This window comes from Fringilla coelebs (assembly GCF_963513975.1).
Source record: "Fringilla coelebs genome assembly, chromosome: 3".
Taxonomy (NCBI): domain Eukaryota; kingdom Metazoa; phylum Chordata; class Aves; order Passeriformes; family Fringillidae; genus Fringilla; species Fringilla coelebs.
The window spans coordinates 51,848,340-51,870,293 of record NC_140030.1 but is presented as its reverse complement, the minus strand read 5'-3'; the positions used below and the strand labels follow the sequence as shown (position 1 = coordinate 51,870,293).

Below are 21,954 nucleotides of genomic sequence, written 5' to 3'. Positions count from 1 at the left end.
TACCTAAATAGGCTAATGGGAAACTTAGCTGTTACAATGAAAAATGGCTCCATCTCCTGCTTTTGATTCATATATCATTATGTATCAGTAGGGACTGATTTGTAAAATGCCTCCCAGGCTTTGATTGACATTGACTGGCTAGCTGTAGCAGCCTCAAAGATAGACGTTTGCAATAGTCTCAGGGGTAAAAAGATCAGTATTATGTAACTTCTGATATAGCTCCCTTGCACATGTTTGAGTCTATGAAGAATAATGTTACAGCTGTGGAACATAATGTGGATTGACATTTTCTTCCCAAGTCATGTCATATGACAAAAGGATTCACTTTTGTCAGAAGTATTTAACCTCATTACAATTATCTTCTGACACATGTTCTTCAATTAATGGGTTTGGTTTGTCAGTGCAATTATTGCAATTGGTTTACTATGCAAAATCTATGGTTCTCTAAATTCACCTCATAAAGAGATTTTTAAACCAGTATTATAATGACTGTCAAGATGTTCTTTTCCTCAAAACAAGCTAACAAACAAATCACAACCAAAACCCTGAGACACACAAACAAAAATACAAACAAAGCTATCCACAAAGAACTGTGCCAAATTCATGTCTGATGCCAGGAGTATGACAAGTGTGGGACAAAAAATTACTGCATTTGGTGGATAAAAAAAAATTAAAAATTAAGAGGACAGGATAATCCCACAAGTGCATCAAGCTTCTTTACTGAAAGAAGGGAGATTTACTCCCCAGGGTCCCACACCCAAGTTCTTTGGGGTTCCATTGTAACACCCAAAACTTTCAGAATGAATTGTAAAAAATGCTCTGAACATACCATGTCAGATGGAGACAACTAAGTCCAAATGCCATCTCCATGGTATGAGCTAAAGCATTAACACCACCACCTCTTCCCTCATATGTTTATCTCTGTTTTCTTTTTCTGCTTTTTTTTCTTCCTTTCTCTTTTATTCTTTATTAAAAAGAGCCTGGTTTTGCCAGCTACAGCTTCATCTCATATATACTGCTGAAGAAGTATCCTGCTGCTGATGGTGGTTTTATTAACCCCACACAGAGACTATCTAGTGAGCAAATACATCATCCTTTTCTGGCTGACAAAAGGATCTTTGGGCAGCACAGCTGTGAACAGAGAAGGACATCTGTCTGGTGGGGGATGAGCATTGTGGATTAGCTATGGCAACCTCCCAGTTCTCTGTGTATCCAAGTGAGCTAATAATTTTGAGGAGCCTTCCTATTACAGAAGGTTCACATCAACTTTCTGATGTGTGGATTAGAACTGCATGACCTCTGTCCAGGCCACTGGACCACCTTTTCTCTTCATGGGCAAATAAACTTACATATTACTCAGACACTTTGCCAAGAAAATAGGGAAAGGGAGCCCCAGTGAAGGACTTGAGTCTTGCCCTGGATTATGCAAGTCCAAAGCAGGAATGTGCCCTCTTCAGATCAGCCAAAAGGAGAGCATGCCTTTCATCATAGTTTAAAAAGTAGTTATAATCTAAATCTAGTCTGTAATTCAAAAATGAAGCTCAGAAACAGAATCTGAATTTTTCTTTTTTTTTCCCTGCTCTTTTTATCTTCTCTTGGCTTCTGTTTTTCCTCTTTTGTTCTGAAGGACACAGACTGCAACAACAATCTCATTTTAAACTGTTCTTCCTTTTTTTTTCTATCCCAAATAGACAGCTATTACCATCCAGAAGCTATGATATAAGTCTATTTCTAAAAGCTTTAGAGCAAAAGGAGAAAGTAGTAGGAAAAATGTTGTTTAAAATGAGCCTTGCTTAGTTCCTTATATGCCATAAAGCTTAACTGTTTTCTCTGGTTATTTCTCTATATTTAATAAAGGTTAAAAAGATTTTGGATAGTATTTATTATCATGACACTCAGATTCTGAACTTTACTTAACTGTTCACAGTATTATAAAGCAAGTGTTACGAGAACTTGTAAAGTCCAGTCCACCTCTTGCATCTGAATTAGTGCAGCACCACTATATTTTTCTAGGTTTTCTATTAACACCTTTCATTGTACTGTCCAAGCTCCTAAACACATTTTTAGAAAATAAAAATAAGCCATTAAATGACTTTAATAACAGGATGGATATAAATTAACCTTATAAAAGGGATATTTTAAGATTTTCAAATTGCCATCCCCTCTCTACTTTCCAAATTCTATTAATATGTCTCTTCTCTTGTCTCTTCCTTGTAGGATTTAAAATTAATTCCTCTCTTAAAAAAATACAGTGATTTAAATCCCTCTGTCTGCATTTCTTTGTCCACCATAAAAGACAGGGCTTACCTTAGCTGGATGCACATGTGTTTTGTTCCAACAGCAACTCTTTATCCCCACAACCAATTTCTGGAATTAAAATTCTGATTTTAGGCAAGTTTCATTATTTGAAGACCCACTTCTAACAAAAGTCAAGCTCAGTTGTGCTCAGTGTCTTGGTTCCAGACAAGACAGGGTAAATTTTTTGCAGTAGCAGGCACAGGCATGGCCCGGACACAGAAGTTATTGTATGTCGTCTCATGTCCTTGCTCTCTTCAGGTCAGGGGTAGTGTGGCAGGAATTGCAGGTTCTCACCTAGTGAGCTTTTTTCCTGTCCTTTCTTGTACACACTTTGATTAATATTGTTGCTGTTGCCATTTGTTTCTTATTTCATTTCTGTTTTCAGTAAATTTTTCTCATCTCAACCCATGACCTTTACCTTTTGTGCCTTCAATTGTCCTCTCCATCCTGCCACAGGGGGTCAAGGAGGGAGAAGGGGGAGTGAGCAAACAGCACATGGTTTGGAGTGTTTTAGTGAGAACCCTAAATTGGGAACACCATTCCTAGTCCACAACAGCCTTATTTGGCACCCAATGTGAGACATGTAGTGTTAAGATAACAACAGGTTTGCCCAGTGAGAGGGCTGGAAAATATTTGATCTAAGCATTTGTTGTGTTATGACCAGAGACACTGCTCAAAATGTTGCTTGGACTGTTCATGTGGTACACAACACTATATATGTTTCCATATATGCAGCATGAGACCAAAGCTGTGCTATTTTTCAGAGCAGGGGAGGGGATCAGGATTGCTTTGTTGCTGTACTATGTCATATCAGCTTATGGCATGAGAACATCTAAGGCAATGAGGATCATTTGGGATGTGAATTCAGTCTTGCTCTCCTACCCCTACTTCGGGTGCTACCTTTTGATATCTATTAATAACCATACCCAGTCTATGGAGACAACAAGGGAGGATGATTTTCCCCAGCTTTGCTCACCCTTTTCTCCTTCAGACCTGTTACAGCAGCTTTTGAGAATTCCAAATTCCCTTTGGATCTTAAGGAAAGCATGCTATTGCTGCTATGCGCGCTACAAGATCTCAATATGGTCTGAACCAGGTTTAGAGTCAGTACAGCCAACTCTGTGTTTAGATTCTGGACAGAGATTTCCAGAAAGGTGATTCAGAGATCTGCCCTGAGGATGGACAATCATGAGTAGTATGAAAGGTGGGAGAAAACAGGCCAGATTTTGAAGGGCTATTCTCTCCAATGGTTTGGAAGTACACACACTTGAACAACTGCAAAACTCTGATTAAGTGACAGAATATTTGTAAGGAGAATGCTGTACTTTTCTTCTACACCCTTTTATAAATATTGTTGCTGTTACTGTTTCATTTTTGTTTCATTACTGTTTCCAGTAAATTGCTCTTATCTCAACCCATAATTTCTATCTTTTGTGTCTTCAGTTCTTATTTCCAGCAGCCTCAGGGGTAGAGTGAGGCAGTAATGAGCGAATGGCACACAGCTTGGAATGTTTCAGTCAGCACACTGAACTGGGAACACCATTCCTAAACCAAAACTCTCAGAAAGATTAAACACCAGAAGGAAGTATAAAGAAGGATATATTCTGGAACACATGGAACTGTTGCCTTTCATAAGTATTATTTTTGACTCAATTAACTTTTCACTTTTTTTTTTAATGATGCATTTAGTCTCAAAAAGTTAAATTTCAATGAGAAGCCTTCCCATCTGCAGATAACCTCTAGAAACTGCTCCCAGAAGAAGAACAGGGTCTCCAAAATGAGTTCTTGATCATCTTATTCCAAGGAGAAGAAAATTCCAAGATGGTGAATGATGTAACCTGAATATTTCTGTTGGCTTTTAAAATAAGAAAGACAAAATCTGATAATTTTGTCCACATTTAGATGAATATTAAAGTACTTGGTCATATTATATAGGACATGATAACTGAAAACTTCCTGTATTATTCCTGGTTGTCCAAGTCTGCCCTTTACTGTTTAAATCACTGAAAATCTTTCTCTCATACCTCATAGATATCTGAATCATTGCTTTTCTTGGAAAGAATTGACAACCACAAGTACTTTTTACAAACCAGCCCTTTATTTATTTATCTTCTATATAAATTAACATAACAAAATCTATTAGTCTGCTGTAACAATGAACATAATAATAAATATTTATTATTATTTTGATGCTAAGGGATTTTTTTTTCTTTTTGCTTGATGGTTTCTAATTATAATTTCTTGCATTCATTTTCTGCACAGCTGAAGTGCAAAAATACCTTTATTTCCCAACTATCATTTGCTATCCCTTTGCCATCCTAACAGAGCAGCACAGCAAGCATGTAGAAAGGAAGATACTGGCAGTCATGTAAACAATAAAGAGCCATCAGAATTAAAATATATGTGCTCTAATTTATATTCTGGAGTTCAATTTATGGGAATAGATGATAGAGAACAAGAATTAAAACCATGAACTCAAAAAATGTTCATTTTGTAATGCAACTGCTTTAAATGTGTGTTTATTCATCGTGTAAGTATTTACAGGAGTGAAATGGCTGATTTGAGGGCAATAATAAGACTTGGGGAGAATACTTTGGCAAAAGATAACAATACTCTGAATGCCCTTAAATGTTAGGATAACAGGAATCTTCAAAGTTTGCCAAGCATTTTCAGGAGAAAAGGAACTCTATTCAGAGAGAGATACATTAATAAAATGAATGAAATGAATGAATACATTTAGTTATCTGAAGACTGGAAATTTGTAACGCTTTCACGAGAAGAGCAAGGGAAGACATGCTCCTAAACTTCAGTTATCAGGTGTATCAAAACTTCAAAGGTTGTTAAAACAAAATTTAAAAGTTTTCTACATGGCAGATAAATTAATGTTCCCTGCCATGATGTCTCATGAGAATGGTTCCAAAGGCTTGGAAGGTTTTAAAGTCACTGTAATAGATACCTAAAGCACTTAAGTTGTTTAAGCACATCTCAAATGTAAGATTTTAGCAGACAACAAGAAGCTGCTTCCCTGAAAAAACAAATAAGAAATATTTGCTTTTTTAGCTATTGAGGTGGCAAAACCCTGATGAAAACTCAAACTTAGCAAACAAGATACAGAGTGTAGTGCAATGAGTATTGCAATGAGTACTTCTTGGAAAAAGAACGTTAACCTCTCATATGACAATGCTAAACCCTGGTCCTAATAGGAAAATGGGCTCCACATTTTATCATCTCATGCTCACACAGTCAGATGGGATTATATGCTGATTATTCCTTGAGAAAGAGGAAGGGATAGGGGAACAAAATGGCCAGGAGTGACAGCAGGAGGTTGCATTCATTAGTGGAAGGGATAAGGGATGGGAGCAGCTTTTTGCAACAGCATTTAACACTGAAGAGGCTGCACTGCATTTCAGGGACCTGGATACCCAGGACTTGGCCACATCTAACCTGAGGCAGCAGCACCACCAGTAGGCAAAACTAGCAAAGACTGAACATGAACCTGAGGCAATTTTCACTGTAAGAAAAAGAGGGAATAAGATGGGCACTGCAAATAACCTGATGATAATGGGACTCTGTGGCAAGCAGTGTGCATAGCAAAAATAGGAGCACATACTCAGCAGCTCATGAGCATGAAATACAGAAGGCAGTGAGTAGGATGTGTGTAATGAGAGCCAGAGAGACGAAGTCCAAACCAGGAGCTGAAGAATAGAAAGAGCAAAGGTGTGTTTTCTGTGTTTCCACACCTTTCTTGTAGCTGATCCAAAAAAGCCTTCACTAAATGCTGAAACGTTTGCTTTACTTCTCCATGCTCCCCACTAAATCCAGAAAGTTGATTGTACACAGAGAAAATCCAAACCAATGTCTTCATTGCACAATATCCTGCCAATATGCAAGACCAAGTCTTAGCCCCATGAAAATTAAAAAGCATTGTGTATTTCTTATGTTATTTACTTGAAGATGTGTTTGAAAAAGAGATAAATATATTATGTTTCATTTTAAGATCATGGCTTTCATACACAATCACATTTCATTTTAGCTTTGTTATTTTGATTTGTAATTTTGAGGAATATTTTCTTTTGACTCATCATTTAATTAATTTTCTAGCAGAAAACAGAGTTTAGTTTGTTAAATATTTCTATTCATGGAAAGAAAAAAAAACAGAACTATCTCTAATAGTGTGAAGTGCTTAGTGCCCTTTTTTTAACTGCTTAACAAGGATTAATTTTTTACTTTTTGAAGACAGTAATGGATGAAAGAAATGCATTTTAAAATGTTTTTGTTAGCAGCTTGGGGAGCATTTGCATGGTAATCAAACAGTAGGGTTGCAGATGAGCCAGAACTGATTTATAAACAGCTAGTTCTGACTCCAGTACCTCTGTAATGTAGCAGTAGTCTGGAGTTCAGTCTAGTGGCATGACTCTTAGCTAAAATTTCCTTTACATAGGGTGTTTTTCCCAGTCTCTAGTTACTCTTTCCTCTCTACTGTGTTATGGCAAGTGAAATAATCCCTGAAGAACATTTTTTGTGGCAGTTTTCCTAATGCAGTCACGGCACCACAGTTTTCTTTCAGACAGAAAGCCATAACCATTATTATTTTTGTGACTTTTCAGTTTGGAGTTACTAGGATAGCAGCCTCCTGTAACACCTGTGACTGGGTATTCAGGTGTTTATGTCACAAACAGTAGAAGGGGCATGATGAAGCCACCTTCTAGGGCAGAAGTCCCTCTAGATTGTGAAAAATCCTTCAAGAAGCAGGCTTCTCAGGAAAATATTTTTCTCTGGGATTATTGCCAAAATTGTCAGGGTGTACTGTCACAAACACAGAATAGTACAATTGCTTAAATAAGAAATTATGCAGTCTTAAGCCTACAGTGTTTTCCAGGTCAGGAACATTTCCAATTAGGCGCCAATGAATATAGGTTTCCATGGTGATTAGCTAAAATGTGGAATGAACTTAATTTTGTGATAATTGCTACATGTTTGTTAGTGAAGTGCATCTTTCAGTTTCAGCCTAAGATTTTCAGGTCTTAATCACAGCTCTGGATCTAAATCTACTGATGAAACCTATAATAACATACAGGGCTATCCTCCAATTTTTGGAGGCAGGAGGATTTACAAGAGACTAAATATGATTTTTGTTAATACTTTTCATTCTTCTGACTTCTCCTTGGTTTTTTGTGTCATCTTTGAAGAAGCAATACATATTATACTTTTAAAAAACCCCAAGCTTTTGTTAAAAAATCCTTTATTACAAAAATTGTTAAAAGTATCTAGTACTTTGATTACCTGTCACTAACACAGTTGCATGTTTCTGTTTTTCTCAAAGCTTACATGCAATGTAAGTTGTTGAATTTCAGTATAACGCTTTCATCCCCTATACTTCCACACATTTTCCATCACAGCACACTTGCCTGTAAAAAGTAACAGCACACCCTTTCACACTTTTATGGCATTGTGAATGTGCAGCAATTAGACTGTAATAATAGATGTCAAACACTTCTTTCATAGCAATCTTGGAAGCTATCTTTTCTTGGTGGAATGAACAACTATTTACAAATCCATTTATCTTACAAATTTGAGTTGGGGAAAGATTGTGGGGAATGATTAGTCTGTTCAATTAGGCCCCCACGCTGATTCAAAATTGAAAGGTCTGTTTCTCTCCTGAAGAAATATGGCATACTCCTTAGATTAGATCATATCCAATTTTGGAAAAAAAGCTCAATCTATTTTTTTTTCCCCCACTGGTCTCTGAGCTGTGTAGCTGATTGTACAAGAAGAAAAAACAAAGCTTTTGCTTTCACCTACTAAAATTTCTTCCCTGAACACAACTTTTAAGGATTAATATTGGCCATTGTTCCATTGTCACATTGAACCTGATTTCTGTAGGTGTCAGCACTGTAATAGTCACAGATCCATGCTGGGAAGCTGGGAGTCACTGGCTGTGACATGAGCCTTGAGAAGGACATAAAGGTCACCTGTGTGGCTGTTGAGCCCCAAACTCTTGGTTAATATGCTCCAAAATGCCAAAATTGTGGTTGTAGGTGAACACCTAAATGGCTTCTGTCATTATATGATGAACTATGTTGGTATAGTATAAAGCTGAAGGTGTCTGGGAAGAGGGGATGGATTTTACTGACTTCTGAATTTTAAAAATCTGAGGTATATATCATTCACCAAAGGATTAGGTTTTGTATAATTTGTCTTTGTGTTATTGGAAACTCCTGGTATTTTTCACTTATAGCTCAAAAATGGGTGTTTGGTAAATCAAATACTTATTTCTGACTATTAATAGCAGCAATCACACTATGAAGTCCATTTATTACTGGAATCCACTACAAAAAAATACTCAGTTCCTTATATCCATTGTCCTAAGTGATTTGTGTAGATCAGTCAGTAAATGTAGGAAAAGGAAAACTGCAGCATAGAGCTTTGTGAAGTAGTTAGATCAATTTTACCACCAGTGATAGATAAGGTATCTGGCTGATTATTAACAACAAATCTCTCCCTCCCTATGCAAGAGGCCCTTAAAAATAAAAAAAAATAAGATATCAATTTGCTTTTTTTGTCCTTTCTAAATGCTTTTCTTCTTTATTTTCTCCTCTTTCTTTCTTTCTTTCTTTCTTTCTTTCTTTCTTTCTTTCTTTCTTTCTTTCTTTCTTTCTTTCTTTCTTTCTTTCATTCCTTCTTTCCTTCTTTCCTTCTTTCCATCTTTCCTTCTCTCCTTCTCTCTTTGCAAGAAGAAATGCTGTTTCTCTGGAATAAGCTCTCTTTAGACAGAGATGGAGATGTTACTAGGCCAGGTTATTTAGTGCAATTGCATTCTTGCAGACTGAAAGGCAGGAGTTGTCATTGCAGTGGAAATGACAATACACAGTTTTTGAAGCAAGCCTCTGATATTCATTTTATCTGTGACTAATGTGTCGCAATGATCAGTAAAGGATGTACTAATGAAATAACAGCTCTCTTAATCACTTGATTAATGTTGCAATAGGGCTGTATGCAAGGGCGTGTGAGCCAAATTCACATCTGGCATGAGAACAGAAGAAGAATATCTGAAGATGAGTGGATGTCTTTGCAACAGGAAATTATGTTTTCCCTGTAATTATTTCAACTTATTTTCTGAATATTTTTGAATTGCCTTTCTTTAAAACTTACCACAGAATATAAGCATGAGTTTTGATAAAAAACAGAAGCGGAAATGATTTTTGAGCGGATTTGATAAATTTGACAAGCTTTGCACTACAACAAAATGGCAAATGTACATAGTTTTTATTAGATTATTTGAGCCATGGATGACAAAGTATTTGTATTGTGTGTTTCTTGAAGAGTATAGAGGTGATAAAAAAAATTAGAAACAGTGTGGAGTTTTGAGACCCAAGAAACTTGGTTTATATTCCAAATTATGTTATTGAGTAATTGATGATCTTGGTAATTATATTTTTCTCTCTGTGTTTTTTTTCTTATGCCTGGAAATAGCAGCAATAAGGTTATTTCATGACACAGAGCTCTCAGAACCACAAATAAAGAACAACCTATAACAGAGATATAAATCATGGCCAAGGTTTGCATACTATCTACACTTCCTTTTTTGTTAATCATGAACATTCAGTGTTATATATTGACAGGGAATATAAAAAAAATAAGTCATGGAATATCCTGGTTAGAAGTGACCCACAAGGATGATTAAAGATCCTGAAAGTGTTTTCATCAGTTACATACAGCTACGTAGAAGCATTTTTTTCTGCTTGGACTTTTGTTCTGAATGGATTTTTATTCTGGACCTAAATTATGATTTCATAACAAGAATTAAAATTTTATAACAGGAAGAAGTAGTTTGTTCTGGCATCTTTGCTGAAAGAAGAAACTTCAAACAAGTGGGGCTACCTTTCACATCTCCATGCTTAGGGTGCCAGTTAAAAGATTGTAACAGGAGCACTGGACCCTTTCAAACATTGCCTCTGACATCTACTGAAACTGCTTATTAACAAGAATATGTCAGGTTGGATCACATGTGGTATTCTGGGCCTCTAAGGAGTTTCAGTTTGTAATGATGCCTTCCCAGAATGTATTTATGTATTTAACAGCCTTACCTTGTTACTTAAATTAATTTGAATTTGAGGGTGAAAATACGCACTGGTGAAAACTACTAAAATATAGTTTGTATACAAAACCCTTTCTGAAATCTGCTTATTTGGCTGCAAATTTTTCTTATTTCCTTCAGCTATTAATAACCTTTACCTATTTCTATCAGGTTTTGTAAATTGATTAAAAGCTTGTGATTTTTTCTTGATTCAAGAATTCCCAAAGCTTATAGACAGCATGGTGGGTTACTGTTAACACATTTTTAATCTGTATTATTTCCATCTGCCACACAATGTTCTGTAATTTAGATTGAAAATGTAAACACTAATTGAAATATGATGGCTATTATTAGAGTTCTGGTATTCTCATAGACATGATTCAGAGGTGAAAGTACATTTTTACACTCTGTATATGAAAGAAGGTGTGAGATTTTCCATAATTCCTTCTATTTCAGGATTTGTTAAAAAATTAGGAATGCTTTTCTTCTCTAAAATTGATTGTTTAGCCTTCTATCTGGAATTCTGTTCATTTGCAAGACAGGCATGGTGGACATTGACCAGAATGCATCCCTTAAGATCTTCACAGTGGTAACATGGAAAATGAATGCGTAGCTCAGCCGTTAGCATTTACTGTGGCGTTATTTATAACTTGGATTGAACACTGCTGGGAAGGCCTGGAGGAATTATCATCATGTTATAATCAAACTCCCTGTTGCATGCCATTTATTAATAATTTTTCCTCTTTTTTTTCCCCCATTTTAAATTTAAGGAAGTTTTCTAGAAGTTATTTTTCAATTTCTTTTATATATTGTTATTTAGATATTTTCATACCTTTTCAAGATTTATATCTGTTTTATCTGGTATTTTATTTGGTTTTATATAATGCTAACTCATCATTGAATATATAGAAAATATTAAAAAAAAACTGTACTAATCAAATATAAGAAATTTTGACCAAAATGGCATATTCCACTCTGTGAATATGATTTCATTTATCTATTAAATGAAAAAAAAAAAAAGATAAAAAATAAAATTAAAGAGAAGAATATTAAATCTTGGCTATTTGACATGAGCTAACCTCAGCTAACCTTGAGATAAAGACTGTTTAGTGATGCATAAAGGCTGTGAAAATTCCAGATGCTGTGACTCAGAAACTGAGGAAAACAGAAATAGGAAGGCTCTTAGCAAACTTTGCAGCAGTCCTGAGGTATTTTGGGGACAGAGACAGATGGAGAATGGCAGGCATGTGATTGATCTTGGCTATCCCAGTGCCCATGCTGGGGTCCACTGGAAGTGAGTAAAGCACCATTTTGGGGTATCTTGTAAGAGTGTCAAAGGTATTTAGGGTGTTATTATTAGCTACTACAAATCTCCAAATTAGTATGAAACTGGAAATAGAGTTGCTAGGCATCTCAATAAGGATTTTTAGTCATCTTCAGAAACGGCCATTCAATCATTAATTCCATACTTGGAAAGACTTTATATATAGTACTTCTTTAACGATGCACAGTAGGATTGCTGAGGAGAGAAATCTTCCCTTCTGAGGCTCCTGTAGCACTCCCTGGATCCTGAATCTGATTCCAAATGGAAGGTCAGGCCACATCAATCTTTTAAGAATTGAGTAATTTCCTTCTGTTATGGGGTTGGCAAGGACTCCTTAACATCAAGGTTCCTTCCATTGTTCCATAGTACCAACCTTCCTGCCTGGGAATTACCACAGTAAGTTACAGTTTGTCCTACTATGGCTCAAAAATGAGAAATAAAGTGAGTATTGCTTGTTTTTTTCCCCAGATTTCCCATTCACTGAGGATCTTTAACATGTCTAATATGGGCTGTTTTTTTTAAAAAGGGCTTGGTCCCTGACTGTACTGCATATATGTGAGAAGGGGGTGGAAATCCTTTCCTCTTTCTCTCTAGCTTGTGTATAGGACAGTGAGCTCATGATAATGGCCATTAATGACCACTTTGGCAAAACTCCATCTCCACAAACAAATTCTTTGTACCAGTGCACTGTGGAATGAGTTGGCAGGGCGAAAAAATAGTGAGGAACACAATCCCTTGTCCAGTGTGAGTGAATGCAGACACATATGATACCAAGATATCTACAATACTCTAGTCTTGAGCAGCAAATGAAACATGTCTACAACTTTGATTATTGAAAGAAGAAATGTTCAGTACTGAAATATTCTCAGTTTGGAGCACTGAAAAGACATAGAGATATTTAGCTTATTTATGGCAAAATATTCATTCTTGTTTTTCATGTTTTATCTTTTTTTAGACTGTTCCTTTGAGTCATAAGGTGAAAGTGCTTACAGACTTGAAGTTATAGTTACAATAAAAATTATAAATCAGCCATTACTGTGCAAAAAATGCAGTTCTGATAATATTTGTGGGAAAAAGATAAAAATTCTGTATTTTATACCTCTGCTTGTCTACTCAAAAAGCAATCATCCTTTCAAAGTTTCCAGTTTCAAATACATTTAAAATATATTTTTGTGAATGAGACATAATGTATTTCCTATTTTTTTTGTCTTACTCATGATAAAAGTCTCTTCATGGAATAGGTATACTTATGTAGAACAAGAGGGATCAGGGTGCTTGAAGTTCTAAGGAGATCTCTTTTTTCATATCTGCCATTGCGTTTCTTTCTTCTGCCTGTCTAGGACTGAACATCTGGTTGTCACTAACACATGAGAAATTAATTTCTTATTACTCAAGCTGTTATCTTATGCTCCTAGGGAAAAAAAAAAAAACCATAAGAAATCACCAATGGAATGGAAATTAGGAGTCTAATTCAGGATGCCAAAGGGTTGTCTTTAGAAGTGACATTCAGACACTCTTAATGTATTTCAGGCACTGTAAACCCTTCGCCTTTCACTGACCCTATCAAGTGCTTTTTCCTAGAAAGTGAATCTCATTGAATCTATTGGAATGGGGTGTCTGTAGGAAAAACCTCCAAAATGGCTTTCTCTAATGGCAATGCATATGGCAGATACAGCATCTTCCCTCCAAAATTAATTCCCTTTGCTCCCTGTTATTAAATTTCCTGTTGATATCTCCCACTGCATTCTAAAACTGCATTTTATGACAACCTGACTTTAATAATTTTTAAGAAATTGTGTTTATTTGCTTTTTTCTGGGGGCTTCCACTGTCTGTTCCCACTGCTACATCTCTCATATTTCCTGAGAGGTCTGATATAGAAATAAGGGCTCAGTTGCTGCGTATTGAAACCAGCCTTTTTACTGAAACACTAAGCACTGCCTTTCTGGTTTCAGGTTCGGAGCAACACAAAGGTCTCTAAACTCCAAATCCCTTGAGGGTGTTTAGGTTTGAGCTGTTCAATAGAGACCTGACAAGAAACTGCTAAAAACTAATTCTTTGCTTTCAAACTTTCCTTTTCATTCCATGTAACCTTTCAATTCTGTTTTAGTTGTGGTAATTGTTACAATAAAAATAACATATATCGTCATATATATCATATAAATGTCAATAGCAGATAGGAGGAGAATCTTATAATTAAGTTTTTAGTCAGTGAAAATTAGTAGAATAATTTTTATTCAGTTTGCAGAAACCCCAAGACAGTTGTCAGCCAAGTGGTCCTTCCATATTTAAAGCAAAGAGAGAAAGGGGGAGAGAGAGAGAGAGACAGAGATTCAGAGATTACATACTTTTACTTTAGGAAGAAATACTGCAGAACTAAATTGATTCCTGAGCTCATTATATCTTGGTGCAAAGAAATGCATGTCAAGTTGAAATCTTCAGTGATTTCAGTAATAGCTAAACTGCCAAAATAATTAATAAACCTAAAAAAGGAACCCTGTCAATATTAGAGGCACCTTCAATATGCTCAATAGAGCCACAAGGATAATTTCAGTCAGCGGTAAACTGCAAACTACATGTAACAGTCTGGAGTCTTGAGAGAAGGCTTAAATGAAGGAAAAAAATCACAGGACTACTTTTGAAGGGAATATTTCTATTTAACACAATTCTCATGAAAACTTTTTTCTCTCTTTCCAAACCACTGTTACACTGCAATGAAGAGTGACATGGGTAAACTAATATCATTGCTCATTCACAATAGAGTTAAAACCTGATACATTTCAGCTCCTCTAGAGTGAGAGCTTGTACTACTTAGAAGTGGTTTCACAGGTCCCTTTGGTCCAGATATGCACTATTTTTTTTTTTTTGTAACTAGACTGTATTTAAGTCATTGCAATGGAAAACCAGCTTAGCTTTGTACATTCAATTAGAGGTGTTATATAATAAAGCTTTTCCGTGGAATGTTTTGCTACTACCCACCACTGACTATCAGTAGTCCAATACTTTGTTCAGAATAATTAATCTTTCCTTCTTCAGTAAATTTTAACCATTGGCTTTGTCCTTTATTTATTCTTTAGTCTCCACTTAAGGCTCAAATTTGAAATACAGAGATGTCTATGTCTTGAACCTGAATTTTGATCTTTAAGGAGATTTGGCAGGGAGAACTGAGATGAGTGAGCTGAATCCCTAAAATGGAAAGAGTAGAAACACTGATGCAACTGCCACATAAATGAGGAAAGCTGTCAAGTCAGCTGGAAGCAGGCAGGTGTGCCAAGACAGTGAAGGTCTCAAAGGATGGATGTGATTATCAGCACCATAATTTTGTTTTTCAAAATGGGACAAACCTTGAAATCGAGGAAACAGGTACTTAGTGGGTTTTGATTTTGGCTGGGGCTTATATTCAGCCTTACATCTGCAACAGGTACTGGAGATAGTGCAGTCACCAAAGAAGCTGTTGGTGCTATGTGAGATCACTATAAACATAAAGGGGGAGCTGCCAGCTCCCTGCTTGGTGCTGGGTGCATCCAGAGGGAAGCTATTTGTCAGTAGCTGCTTCTGAGTTCCCTGATGCAGTGTATTAAGGTAATAAAAAAACCCTACCTAAAGAGACAGGTGTGGCTCCATGTGGTTAGAAACAGCACCAGGAGAGTCACAAGGGAACAAAAGGTCTGTGGCTAGTTCTGCCTTTGTCTGGCCAATCTCTACAGCAGGATTTTTGGTGATAGACACTTAGTGAACTGCATTAAGATAATTTATTTCTTCTGCTCCAAGAAAAATCAGCTTAGTCTAACTACGGATAGACTTGGAGATATTTTGTGCTGTGCTGATCATCTCCAGTCTGAGCAACTCCAACATGGCAATTGTGCAGCTTGTTTCTGATGATCCTTGCAACACAAAGGGATCCATTGCTATTCATCAGCCCATGTACCCACCTCAGTTCCATAGAGCTAAGGAAAAGAATTGTTGGGGTGGTAGAGAGCTTCCACTGGAGCAATGGGGCTCCAAATGACAGCAGTCTCACTCATAGTGTTCACTGGTTTGGATTGTCATGGGTGGGACTGGTGCTCCAAGGTGAGTAGGGCCAAAACCTGGTGGGAACAGACGGAGCAGGTCTGCAGGGCAGAATGACTGTGCGTCCTTGCAGTGGATGCAAACTGCCAGAGGACGGGAGATGTGTGAAAAATACCAGGGGAATATTTAGTTCCAGTGCCTCTTTTGCAGCAGAAGATCTCTAAAGTTGAAGGATCAAATGACAAATTTAAGCTGTCTTTAATAAGGACTTTGAGGTAGAACAGTGAAACAAGGCTATCAAAAAGCGCCTAACTTCACCTCAAACTCAGCAACAGAATCAATCTGACATTCCAAAGATTCAGGAAATGTCTGAAAAATCTGGAAGACAAAAGATCCAATTTGTGAATGCAAAGTTTTGCAGAGGGAAATGAAAGAGAAAAGAGGTTGTCATTTTATAAATAATTTTAAAGGAATTTTTTACAATCGAGTATGTGTGCACCTGGTTTTGCAATAAAAAGCCAAGCTTTCAGCTGAAAAGTCATCAAGTGCAGTGATAGTAGAGTTTCTGACTCTCCAAAACATGGTGATGGTTTTAAAATTTGCCAGGAAGGGAATGTAAAATAGATCTTGATATGTAAAATAGCTGCAGTACGTTGATACAGTCTGACCAATGAGCTGACATTTTGGCTGAAGAATGCTTTTTCTAACAGCAGAAGAAAAACACAAGTCTGCTCAAATCAAGTATAATTTTTTTTTATTTCTGGGTTTTTTGGTATTTCATTGGCAGGTATGACCAGACAGTATGCTTTTATACTGTGCTGTGTTCTCTTTTATGTTAGGAGATTCTTCAGAATTTTCTCTCTCTGCAAAATTAGTGTATTAATTGCACAGCAACCAAAGATCCAATAATCAAAAAAATGAGATTTTTTTTGTTACAAGCTTGCTTTGGCTCATTGAGATCTCCAGGGCTCCAACCCTATATTATCTTAAAGGGGATGTGTGCAGAACACAGAAAACTTCAAATTCTGCTTATTTTTTCTATTTTCAAGCCAGGAAGGATAAGAGAATAATACTTCTGCCACCCTTATCTTGCAAATACTGGTATATAATGTTCTTTTGATTTTGAATTTTGGCATTCATGCTTTCTAAACATACTTTTTCACGCAGCCAAGTCTGGTTCTTTTTTTCTGAATTTAGCTGGGACAAAATGCTGGAATTGTCTCTGAAGTCATAAGGTATGAGAAGCCATTATCTGCTGTAACAATGAGTAAAATTTCAATTGCCACTGGAATTCCTCCACCTCAATGACATTACATTGTGTGGCTGTCAGAAGGCTGAGGCACAGTATTTCTCTCACAAGCGGTTCCTTCTAAACAGCCTCAAAATACACTCTTATTCTCTGTGTAACATAAGTATGAACAGTATAAAGAGCAAGGCACATGTATTTAATTTTGCCCTATTGGTTGTGACTGTAAAAAAGAAGCTTGATTTGAAAGGAGAACCTTTTAATACCCTTTCAAAACTAAAGTGTTCATACAAATCACTGTGTTAATTATATATCCTAAAAATTATGCAAATAATCTTTTTAGTGACGAATTAATAAAGTTAATTATTTGAAAAATAGCATCTAAGTGTGGGGTTTTTTTCACAAAAATGTGTCAAAGTATTTAAAATTCTCATGCTGAGTGTACGTTTTAACAGTTCTGATTTATTTCTTTTTTAATAGTGACAGATGAATACTCCCTATACTATTTTGATGTTGAGCAACAGACACAAGAAGCAATCACAGGTGTAAAATTGTTACACTGGGTTCCAGATTCTTGCATAAATTGGTTGAGTAATCATTTAGATTTCACATCTTAATGTTTCAATTTATTTGCCTGTGGCACAACTGAAATAATGTTAATGGAAACACAGAAATTGTAGCAACTAAGAGAGACACATTCAAGCGAGGCTCTTGACCTCTTCTTTAGAGTTGTGGACATAAATTGCTGCCCAATCTGAAAATCTGTCAGAAAAGAGTTCTCATGACCAGGGCATCGGTACGCACCTGGATTAGAATGTTTAGCTTGCAAACTATTTGATGTACCCACATCTTTTTAGCTTCCCAAAGGCATTCTTATGTCTTATGTCTAATACCTCCTCTGGTGAAGGGTAGCACAACCTAAAAAGCAAGATAACCATTCTCTGTGACTCCCACAGCCGGTGCTATAGCAGTAGAACTTTGCTTTCAAGCCTACTTAAGCACAGGTGCCACAACACTGCTACTGTCCGAGTCGGGGCTCTCTATAGCTTTACATCTGGACCACTGATGGAAGGCTTTGAGTCACAGAATTCTCCATTGTTTTGTCCTGGGATTTACAGAATTTGTGACTATGGTGAGGTAGGCTGTTACCATTTGTGTGAGGCTACTAGATAACACTCAAATCACGAACAACTGGATTTTGTACAGTGTATCTGTAGTACTCCAAAGGAGAACAAAGCAAACTAGAAAAGTTTACAAAATTAAACTTAAGTCTGAGAGACAATATCTTAATACTTTCAGTTATGGAAATAAGGTTTCAGTTCTGTGGAGTGTACGACAAGATTATTTTATAATTAAACAAATAAAAGCGGACCACAAGGTTTGTAAAGAAATGTAACTGATATTATATGCCCTCTTACATTGAAAATAGCAAAAAATAAAGGAATAAAATGTGTGGCTACCATCCATTCATTCATTCACTTATTCATTCACACATTCTTTCCATTATCTGACTCAAATTCCCTGCTATGTTGTGCATTTGATGAAGGACAAATGATCAAGTGACTGCACAACTTTCAATAACTCAATAAAATTATCTTTCAGTATAATCATGGCATATACATATTTTCAATTAAATACTTATGTTTACAATTATTGATTGCAGATGCAATGCAAATACACAAGCAATAAAGTACATAATCAACATTTTGGTTTTGAAAATTCTCACAGTTCTCACTTGCTTTAGCTGAGATCTTTGAAAACACTGAAAATTGGCTTTAGTTGATCAAGTTGGGTGAGAAAGAGGTTCTTTGGTGACAGAACTTCTACTGCAATGCACCATCAACAACTAACAGAAAGCTTCTTCCAGATGATTATCAGCAATAACTTGCACAGCCAAACATTCTTCATTCTTCATCTGATATCAGAGATATACCAGGGGGAAAAGGTATGTTGTACCATAAATTAGATGTTGTGCTTGTTTTTTATTCTTCTCAGTGATGGTTGATTTCTGGTGAAGAAAAGTTTTATACATATGAGGACACAATGTCACTGCCACAGGACTGTGAGAAGTCTTTTTTAGTTAGTAGATTATATTCAGTTCAGTCCCCTGAGCTATTTCATTAGATAATATTGCTCTTTTCCCAGACTCAGGAAAAAACAATGTGTGGAATAATTTTCTAATTTCTTGAAAGAATGCTTATATTACACCAAACTTTCTAACATATCTACACCACAGTCTTTGGTTTATCAGAAAGTTTATGAGATTTTGCTTGGGAAGGGGACTCCAAATTTTACTCTTATTAATTCCTGATTAAAACAGGCAATGTGGAAGAGTCTGTAGGTTGGGTTTTACACCTGAAGGTGCAGGAGAGCTGGTAACCTGGCAAAATCCTTCGCACTAAGGACTCAGAAACACTGATAAATGCCAGTGACGAAATCCTAACCCCTCAGCAATGACTGACACAGATGTTATTTTTGCAGATAACAGTCCTATAGTACACGAAGCATTAGTCATATCTTTTAATAATTCAGCAGAATATTAGTATACTTCAACTGCCTTGTACTTATGAGTAACAGATGTGTTTAAATTAACCCCTCAAAAAACACCCAGACCATCCAAGTCATGAATTTACTTCAGAACCACCAGCTTTAAGTGCCTGATTCTCCACACTTTTTGACTCCAATAAAAGGGTTGATAGACATTGCATATGCAGACAATACAAAAGAGGATTTTTTGTCTTTCTGTTATGCACTGATGCCAGTCTTTTAGGAGGAAAAGAGCAAGAGTAAATTTCTGTTACAGTCCGCTGGTGTTAGTATGGAGTGGAAAACTGAGATATTACTCCGAGTGGTTAAAAAAGACCATTAGGATTCAGTCTGCCAGAAGTGTTTACCTGTTGCTGTCAGGGCACTACTGTGACAAATGAAAATTTGGGGGGTTTTAACTAAAACCAAAATTTTCTGGTGGAGAGAATGGGGGTAAGAAGGACTAGTTTGACAAATGCTGTAGAGGAAATGGGATGGCATTATTTACAGAGCAGGTTTGTCAATTCAGGGGACCATTGGTCTTCTTGTGGCATGAACCACTCATTTCTTGCAGTCTTCTGCCTCTGTATGACCTTCCCAGGGCTGTGTAACACCCACATTTCTGTCAGACATCTCTTTGCTGTATATGGGTCACAAACATGATTTTGAACATTAGCTCAAGTCTGGTGATGTGTGAAAAGTGTATGTTCTGGTTGATTGTGCAAAATGCATGTTCTGGTGGATTGTACTTTCAGTCCTGCATTTGTGTATCTGCTATTGTGTGGTCTTTTCTATTTCTGGAGCTAAACCAAAGGTTTGCCCCATTCAGCTGTCATGCTCTGCTTCTTGTTTGCAGAACAAATAACGTTTTTTTGTTGTTACTCTGAAAATGTGGAAAATAGAAGTATTGTTATATCTGCCTTCTTCAGAGATTGACTATAAGCCTTGCTGCTTTCCCTCTTTTAAGGAAAAAAATGCACAAAATCACAATTCAACAAAACTAAAACCCCTTTCCCAATTGTCTGTACATCTGTGACAAGAAACACGTTTTTCCCTTGTTCATCATAAGGCAACATTGTTAGGTGAATGAGAATATTCAGGCTACCTTTCCTTCACAAAACCTTTCTCCTGGCATAAACTTGCACAAAATCATGAACTCTCCAGTTAGCTGAGGAAAGCTGGACAGGCAGGGGTGACCAGAGAGAAAAATTTTTAAGGTACAAGGCACATAAAATAGGATTTTATAGTCAAATGTCCACTTCACAGACTGCCTATAAATTTAAGAAATCACAAGTACAGTTATAATTACCTCCAAGACCCACAAAATGATCTCAAGCACAAACCCTTATAGCAGAGGCCAGATCCTCCAGAGGATATTTGCGTCCCGGTCCGGATTGTTTCGGGGTTGCACAAGAGCTGGCCGTGCTGCCCTGCCGGCTCTGGCTGCCGGCCCCTGGCCCCGCAGGGAGCACCTGCCGACAGCTCCTTGGCAGCCGCGCTCGGTGCCAGCTGTACCAGCGCTGCACGCTTCCCTCCGGCCCTGGGAATGCATCCGGGAGCCTCCCAAAGTCCCCAATGCCCTTGCCTGGCCTTCTGAGCTCTGGGGACGCAGCTGAGGAGCTTCTGCTTTGTGCCTCTGGGGTAATACTTTTATTTTCATTTAAGCTGGGGATTTGGAAAAAGAAATGGTGTAGTTGTGCTTTAAGGATCATTGTGGTTCTCTACATTTGGTCTGTTTGTGTTCTGCTCTTTCAGGGTGTCTGGAGAGGAGAAAAAAAGACCTAGCAATTCTTTTAAGTAAATGCTTTGCAGAGAAATCTTTTTGGTTTGCCTTAGGAAGTTGACTATGGACATGCGTTGGAGAACAGGAATCTAAATGGATTGACAATGACAAATGGTGGTGTATTATTGAAGGAAATTTAATATATATGTGCTCTGCTGAGTTGTAAAGACATCAACGCTCAAAATTATATTTCCTTTTAAAAGATCCTTTAATTTTTAGACATACTTTTTTCATTGCAGTCACAGCTGTCAGCACTGACAAGGTTGAATTTACTAATTCATGTCTCTACTTCTACTCTGTAAAGAAGCTAAATTGCCTAATGAAAAAGCTCCCAGATTAGATTTTCTTTTTAAATAGTGATGATGATAATAATAATAATAATAATAGTAATAATAATAAAGTGGGTTCTTCATCTGCAATTCCAGCTTTGATCTCTCCATGACTGTGACTAGAATGTAGGAGAAAGAAAGAGGAAGCACAAAGAAAAATTATGGCTGCTGTAGAAACAAAGTTTTTTATAAATCTGGTTTCGTTCATGTAATTTCTGTCTTAGAGATGATAATTGCTGAAATACTTTGTGTGCTTTACATTTTTCTCCTTTGTTCTCAACCTGTCTCTCTGTATATTTGTGACAAATAGCAGATTCAATTTCTTCAGCATTTTGCATCATATGTTTCTGTACTGCTGGATG

The 21,954-nt window shown here is 36.8% G+C and overlaps 1 protein-coding gene across 1 annotated transcript in view; it reads left to right on the top strand.

The window, feature by feature from the left end:
- The first annotated feature begins 20,987 nt into the window (after nt 1-20,987).
- The window catches only part of TRDN (triadin), a 224,831-nt gene continuing 223,864 nt past the window's right edge, over nt 20,988-21,954 (top strand). Inside the window, exon 1 of the mRNA XM_084203680.1 lies at nt 20,988-21,121. The gene's annotated coding sequence lies outside the window, so the exon portion shown is untranslated. The remainder of the gene's footprint in view (nt 21,122-21,954) is intronic.